The sequence below is a fragment of the Camelus bactrianus genome, chromosome 19 (genome assembly GCF_048773025.1).
Source record: "Camelus bactrianus isolate YW-2024 breed Bactrian camel chromosome 19, ASM4877302v1, whole genome shotgun sequence".
Classification (NCBI taxonomy): Eukaryota; Metazoa; Chordata; class Mammalia; order Artiodactyla; family Camelidae; genus Camelus; species Camelus bactrianus.
Window position 1 is genome coordinate 22000001 of NC_133557.1, and position 8294 is coordinate 22008294.

The window sequence follows — 8294 nt, forward strand, 5'->3', positions numbered from 1 at the left end:
ATTCGCGGGGTGACCCAGGGCGGCTGTATCTTCTCCAGAAAGCCACAGAGCCTTCACATTTTCCATAGCCTCTCCCTCCCCTCACCCAATGTTGCACCAGCCCAAAGGGACTGCACTCTCCTTTGTAGTTTTCTTGACCCCACCTACACCTTTATAAATATTTCCTCCATTAAACTCTCCTAAAATTACCAATCTGAGTGCATTTCTTGTTTTATGTTGGCACCCTGACTGATAACCTATTGTTTATATAGTGGAAGAAGGGCATTTGTGAAGGAGGAAGTGGCAAATATGTCAATGGAGGGTCTGGAAATTGATTCTTTTAGAACTGTCTGTGCCTATGGACCCTTGGAAAATCTTTATGCCGCCAACCCCCCCTACCCCTGCCCCAGGTCTGGGTACTCCACTTTGATGATGGTCCATCTGGTACCTGACCATCCATCTCTGTCCCCTGCACTGTATGATGGTAAGGACACCGCTGGGAACCGAAGAGGCATTAAAGAAAGCGGGCAAATGCTTTTTCACGAATGCCAGCAGATACAGGCGAATCCTCTCCAGCTGTGATGTGTGTCCAGCTCCTTCCAAACTCTCCTGCTGCCCAGCCCGACCCACCACTGGCCTCCCCAGAGGGAGCGAAAGTCCTCCTTTGAGCTGTAGTACGTGGTGGGAGCCGGTTTCACAAAACCAGGACCCCATGATCGCCTGCTGGTCTGGCATCGATCACCCGTGACGGGGAGCCTGCCTGGTTTATCCGCCAGGCTCTCTGCCGTGCTGATTTAGAAATTCCAGACAACCCATCGAGAGTTGTTTATGGCAGCGGCGGGCGACTGATCTACAATAACATGTAAAAAGATAGGGGTCCCAAGGCAACAACAGCAGCTGCCGTTTAAGTTGAAATTGGAGTTAAAATGTGCGCTGAGTCCACCTGCTGGGGGTGGAGTGATGATCTGGCCCCTCCCATCCCTGAATTGGCTAGAAGCCCTTGGGGGCAATTGCCCCTTATTCCTGGTGCCACTGAGACTTGGGGCTGCTGGCAGTTGGCTGTAGGTGTGTTTGCATTAGCTGCCACTATGTTTTTTCCTCCCCTTTGGGAGGGTATTTCAGATTCTAGTATCTGTCTGTCTGTCTGTCTGTCTCTATGTTTAGGGCTACGGCTCATGTGATAGTTTGAATTCTTGCTCAGCATATCTTCACTCCCTCCCCTTCACATTGTGAGCAGAGAGCGCTTCGCCCCGCTTTAATGTGGGTGTCGCCCCTTACCTTGCTTTGCCCAGTTGAACGTTCCTGAAAGGGACAGAGCAAAGATGTTCAGTGTACTCCCCACAGTCCGTTTTGCTCTGCTCTGCAACGAGGGAAGTAGTTTTCTTGTCTCCACTCAAAAACAGGTTTCATTCACTCGGGCATTTATTTACGGACGCACTTGTTTATTCTGCAAATGCTTTGATTACCCTGGGTATCCAGGACGGCTCTAGGGACACTCATACATCTCTGTGTATCTGGGCTGTCCCTTGATCTTCATGAGAGAAAAGAGGTTGTGCAGGTGCACATTCGGAAAGTGCTTTGAAAGGGAGGGTATAAATCCAGCCCGATTCCTGGCCCGTTTCTCCTGCTCCGCCTGGCTGCATGACCCTCTGAGGCCAGGCTGGGGGCGGGGCGGGGCGGGGCGGGGCGGGGGGGGCGAGTGGAAAGGAATCCTGTCCCTGCCTGGACAGGCTCAGATGAGCCCTCTGCATTAAATCGGGGGCTGTGGGAGAAAGGGGGGAGGGAGGCGATGCCCACCACCTCCCCTGAGGGGAACAGGTGTTCTCACCTCTCGCCTGGGTTAATGGGCTCAGCCACTTTGTGGATGGCCCTGTTTCTGTTTTCAGATAAAGAAACTGAGACTCACGGAGGGGCAATAACTCACCCAGTATTGGCACAGGGCAGGAGCAGCGTTAATTATTATTATGCCAAATCCCCATGATTAGAGAAGTGAAAAGATTGAAACCTTGAACACCTGTGCAGAAGAGCGTTGCCATAGCAGCCCTGACTGCTGTCCTTTGAAAGTCGTGACTGCAGGGTTGGCCCTTGGCTGGAGGATGGGGATTTAGATTTCAGGAGGTTTCTCAGGGAACTGATCAGGGAGGCTCCCTGTGCCTGAACTGTTAATACAAAACAACATGGTTTCTGTTGGACACCTGCTTTCCTCGTGGGGGTCTGGGATTTTGGTATATGCTAGTCAGAGGTTGCCACGTGACCAGCCTCCAGTGAAAATCCTGGGCACCGAGTCTCTAATGAGCTTCTCTGGCAGGCAACATTGCACACATGTGGTCACATCTTGTTGCTGGAGGCATTAAGGGAGTCTTGTGTGACTCCACTGGGAGAGAGGCCTTTGGAAGCTTGCTTCTGGTTTCAGCTGGACTTCACAGCATGTACCTTTTCCCTTTGTTGATTTACTTTGTATCCATTCACTGTGATAAACTGCAGCCAGGAGTATGGTTACAGGCTGAGTCCTGTAAGTCCTCCCAGTGAATCAGCAAACCCAACGCTGGTCTCAGAGACCCCCAACACAAGACTCCTTCCCTTTTCTTGACTCTAAGCTTTGGCTTTGGCCCCTTCATCCCACCTCCAAGACCATCCTTGACTTTCAGGATCATCTTATGCATCCACAGGACTCTGCTGTAATCTCACCTTGACCAAGAACTGTGAAGGGTTTTCACCCTTCTTGAGATTCTATGGCGTTCACTTTCAGAATCATCCATCAGGTGCTGTGTCTTAAAGGATCATCTATTTTCTTCCTAAGAACTATCTGAGTTTTGAGGTTTGTGACATATGTCAATTTATCACAGCCCTGAGCCTAGAAGCCAAGATAAAATGATATAAAATGAATGTTTTGACATTGGTTTGCCTTGTCCTCCATGCTCTGTGTTCACTGCAAAACTTTTGTAGAATCTTAATAGATACCCAATTACTACCTAACTTCAAAATATTTTGACAGTTCTTCATAGACACAGCTATAGCAAATATGTCTCTCAGTTATGGTGCCTACAACTGGAATTGGCACTAGGACTGTGAATCCTATTGTTGAATGTAATTAGAATTTTATTCCCTATAGCCTGATTGTCTTAACTTGTTAATCCAGTCATCAAAAATTGACTAAGTGCCATTCAATTGTGAATATTGTGGAAATTAAAAATGGAGGAGACCCATTCTCTGCTTTGGAAAGACATGGGTTCTATGTTTGGTGTTCCTATAGATATTTTTCACCCCAACCCAGTATCTGGCCACCCATATTCCTGCCATGCAGGGCCAAGTAACTGATGTCTCCTAGGGAAACTGACCCCACGCCCAACTACAGCAGTAGAACCTGAATGTTTCCAGCTAACTAGCTGGAATCCCACCCTCTTTGCCACGTGATTGGTTCAGCGAAACCAGGCGAAAGCCAATCAGCATATAATATTTTCCTAGGCACAGGGTGGCCCACAGTGCAGAGCTCATTTTCCTTGGAAGCCACCCTCCGGATATGGGAGAATTGGTTATTTGAATCCTGGAACTACTGGACCATTTGGGAAACCAGGCTGAGGAGAAGAAGGGTACATTACAGAAAACAAAAGATAAAATGGAGAGGGATCTTAAGCTACTCCTGATGTCTGAATCTCTGAATTTATTGCTTGTATGAATAACAAATCATTTAAAATAATTAAGGATGAATTAGTACTTTCGATGTTTGCATTCAAAATTAACCTAAATGATTTCACTTCTTATCATCTATCTATCCATCTCTCCTTTCTCCCACTGTTTATACTCTGATTTTCCTTTGGGAAAGTTATCTCTCCTATATTCCCAGATGTATGTTTGGGATGGGACTGATACCACACTCAGATACACAGAGGAGCTTATGGGAGCTTATGCCAAACATCACACTCCACCATTTTGTCTTTGATATTTGGTTTAGAAATAGATGCATAACCCAATATGGGCTAGCAAAAGGATAAAAAATTTAAGACTTATGTAGTAGATACTATGAGAACTCCTTTCTTCCCCTAGTTTGTTTGATGTGAAGACCTGCATTCTAGACACCCAGGAGCGATTCCAGTGCCACCCAGTGAGGACCCAAAACTGCCATGGAGTCCAAGGATGAAGCCAACATTCCAGAAAGCAAAGATGAATGAGAGAAGTCAAATCACTGAAGATCCTGGTTTGATCTGCCAGGAGGCATGCTACCTCTGGACTTCTCTGTCATGGCACCCAACCCAACCAAACAGCAACAGAACTGTTTATTAATCAAACTAGCTTGAGCTGGACTTCCTGACATTTGCTACGCATGATAAAAATTTGCTATATCATTAGCCATTAGGTAAGTGCAAATTAAAGCCACGAGGAAATACCACTGCACATCTGTTAGAATGGCTATTATGAAATCCTGACCATACAGGCACTAGAGAGCATATGGAGCAACTGAAACACATATGTTGCCTTTAGGAAGACAAAATGGCACAGTCACTCTGGAAGGCAGTTTTTCAGTGCCTTATAAAATTAAGCATATACTTACCAGATAACCTAGCAATGCCATTCCTGGGTATTTTACCCTAGAGGAAAGGAAACTTCTGTTCACACAGAAACCTGTGCACAAATGCTTATAATGGCACCTCTCTTCAATTGCAAAAACATGGAAACAACTCAAGTGCCCTTCAGCAGGTGAATGGTTACATAGTCTGCACATCACATGATGCAACAGTGCTCAGAACTAAAAGGGATGAACTCTTGACATGCAAACAGCAACTTCTTTGAATCTGGAAGGCATTGTATTGAATGAAAGAAAACAGTCTCAAAGATTACTGTACATTTCCATTTATATGACTTCCTGAAAATGAGGGGAAGTGAGAGAGAACAGTACAGGGCTGCCAGGGGTCACGTGTGGAAAGTTGTGACTGTAAGGGAAGAGCAGGAGGTTGGTTTTTTGGGGAGGGGAGGTGATAGCACATACATCCTAATTGTGATGGGGATGACAACACATATACATACGTTAAAATTCATAGAAATGTACATCCCAAAAAGGTCAGTTTCACTGTATAGTATTTTTAAATGACATTTAAAGTCACAGACACAAAACTGATGTCTCTGAAGGCATTCGTTGGATTTCCCTTTAAAAAGAAAAAAGAAAAAAAAAAAAAAAAAAAGACTCTCCTACAGGTCCTACTCTCATGCAGGTGTGGCCAGACTTTCCAGAATCACATCCCAAACCCCTGCAGGACGATGGGGCTGGAAGCCCTTCCCTCAAAGCTGGTGTCAAACACTGCCCATAAAAATATGGGACAGGCAAAGTCTTGGTGTGAAGGCTCAGTTTTTCCCTCTTCCTCCTCTCAGCTCTGACTCATGGAAATAATGTTAGAAATGTAAACACTGAGCATGAATGGGAATTTTATTCATTCCACATTTTTTTTTCCTCTTGGGTTGAAACCTTCATTCATATCCAAATAAATTATCTGAGGGTGTTGATAAGAGCATACATCTTAGAGGCTTTTCACAAAGGTCTGTATTCAGAAAACCAGACCTTCTCAGGGGTGACCTTTTTATAGGGAGTTGGGGGTGGGCGGTGCGGGGGTGGGGAGTGTCTGGTGATCCAAATTTGCTGTGCTTTCTTTTCCTTTCTATTTGTTCACAAAACATTCTAGATATCCGGCAACCACAAGTTCAAGGTGGGGAGGGAGATAGGCTTCTCCGGAGACAATTGCCTTTCAAATTACACACCCAGATTCACCTTCTTTCTGAAGCCCTGCCAAAGGCGACAGCAACAAACCAAAACCTTAGTTTGCATTTCACAAGCCAGCAACTGGGAAATATCCGTAGAAAAAGAGGGGACACCTGTTGTCCATCTTTGGCTTCAGGTTTAGTAGCCAGGGACTCTGTTTAAATGGCTAATGGTGAGAATGGACGTATTACATGGTAGGGAGGGGGGAGTGTTTTAAGGTTTTACACTAGGACTGTGGTTTTTAATTTTCTATGTTTCCCTCCAAATTTTGATAGCAGGTATGCGTATTAGGCTCCTTCTTTCTCCATCTCCCTGCTCTGCCCTCCTCCGGGCTCACCCCCAGGGTCTGGGGTGATCCTCCCACTTCCAAGGCCAGTGGAGAGAGCCCCCCCCCACCCCAGGCCCCACCAAGTTTGTTTTTTGACAGGTATCACAGAATTTCAACTCATTGTCTAAGAGGGGGTTTAAAACTCCTTTCTGGAACTTGGGCTGATGCCCCAGGAAACTCAAGTTGCTAAGGGTTAGGGTGGTAGCATGGCCAAATGGAAACCAGGCCACTGTGATGCAAAGAAGCAGAGAGAGAGAGAGAGAGAGAAAGTGTGTGTGTGTGTGTGTGTGTGTAGTATAAAAACCGTTCTAGTTCAGGGGCTGGACAAGAACAGCCTATGGGGACTGGATTTGGTCCAGGGCGCTTGTTTGCAAATCCCTGATCCATCAGAGAAGGCAAGACACAGACATGTGAAGAGAGGGCATGGACAGCCTCGTGTTGCCCACGCTGGCCCCATGTATGTGTCTGCAGAGGCCACAAGAGGGGTGGGCGTGGGCATCGAGAGGTTCCTGGAGGTGACACTTGAGAGTGGACCCAGGGGCTGGAGTGGACCCTGTAGTATTTCAGCCATCTGGAATCCGTTCATCTTCCTGTTGGCAGGACCAGATGTTTCTCTGGAGGACCACTTCTGCCCCCTGCTCAGCTCAGACCTCAGCCCACCAGGGTCACCTACTCCCAGTCTCAGTAAAGATCCCGGAACGAGCATGTGGTTCCCAAAGTCCATGAGACTCGCTGCTGCCGGGGGCCCTTTGGGTGCAGATCAGAGCTTCTCACCCTCGCTCTCCATCCTCCACTGGCCGCTCATTCGCGTGTAGATGAAAACTCAGCTCCTCCCATGACCCGACAGGGCCCCTGCCTACCTCCCCAACCCCTTGCACCTCTCCTCCTTTACTCTTATCTCCAGCCACCCTCATCTCCTGTTCTCCCACTGACACACCCAGCTTGGTCCCTCCCCTGTGCCTCTGTACTTGCCGGTCCCTCTGCCTGAAACGTTCTTCTCCCCAGGACTCACAGAGCTCACTTCATACAGATTTTCTCTAGAAACTGACCTCCTCTTGAGGCCTTTCTCAGTCACTCTGAAATAGTCCCTCTTTATCGCCTTGCACTATTTTTCTCCATTCTGTTTGTGTTCACCATATCTGACATCTTTCATATGTTTATCTCTGTATTGTCAGTCACCCACTTGGATTGTAAGCTCCGGAGGGCAGGGATTTTCATCTGTTTTGTCTCAGATATTCTCAGCACCTAGAAAATAATCTGGAACAAAGCAATGCTCCCTAAATATTGGCTGGGTGAATAAATTAATGTTGGCCCAAAGATGTTCACTCTTTCCCAGATGCCCTGAGTCTGAGAAGAGGTAAAATATGCTACAGCCACAAAGGGAAAAATCTACTTGAGAACAGAGCCAAGAGGTGGAGAAACCAGAGCTTGATGGCATCTTTTGAACAACTTGATCAACTATACCTGAAGCCAGACCCACTGCTGCTGTTTTTTCAGTTACAAAAGCCAATGCATTCTCTTTGTGTATAAACCATTTTGAATTGGAGGTTTTGTTGCTTGTAGTAAAGGAAGCCTTAGAGTATGATTTGGCTGGTCAGAGAGGACGGAATAGAGAGGAAAGGAGAGAAGACAGGGCATGCTGAGAGGTTAAGTGACACATTGGGAGATGGAGCAGTTCCAGCCGCTAATACAATGAAGTTGTCTGTGAGCCTCAGAGAAAAGCCCTTTACAAATGCAGCAAAGTAGGAGTCAAGGAGGAATCTAAAGGGAAATGTAAAATTTAGGATAATTGAATCGGCCTACTTGGAATACATTCTCACTGTACAGAAGGGAGAGTGCTGGGGGTCAAGCGAGCCGTGAATCACTCTCACTCGCTCGAGTCCCTTTCCTGCAGTGTGGCCTTGGGCAAGCACCTGAACCTCAACTTCCCCAACTGAAAAATGGGATGACAAACACCCATCTCAACAGTGTTGTAATGAGGATTAAATAAGAACACATACATTAAAGCGCCCGGCGTAAGTGACCCACGGCAGGTTGTTCAATAAACAGCCACTGCGAGGAGTACGATGGGGTCTGGAGTGCCCTGCCTCAAACTGGCACTTGAATTTGGAGAGTTGCTCTAACTCGGCTGCCACCAGAATTGAGCGTCAGAAGCAGAATTGCTCCACAGAGAAAGCAGAGAATGTGGCTTCCCCTGAGTCTGGGCCCTAGTCCACTCCGTCAAGCAGCAAGCAATAA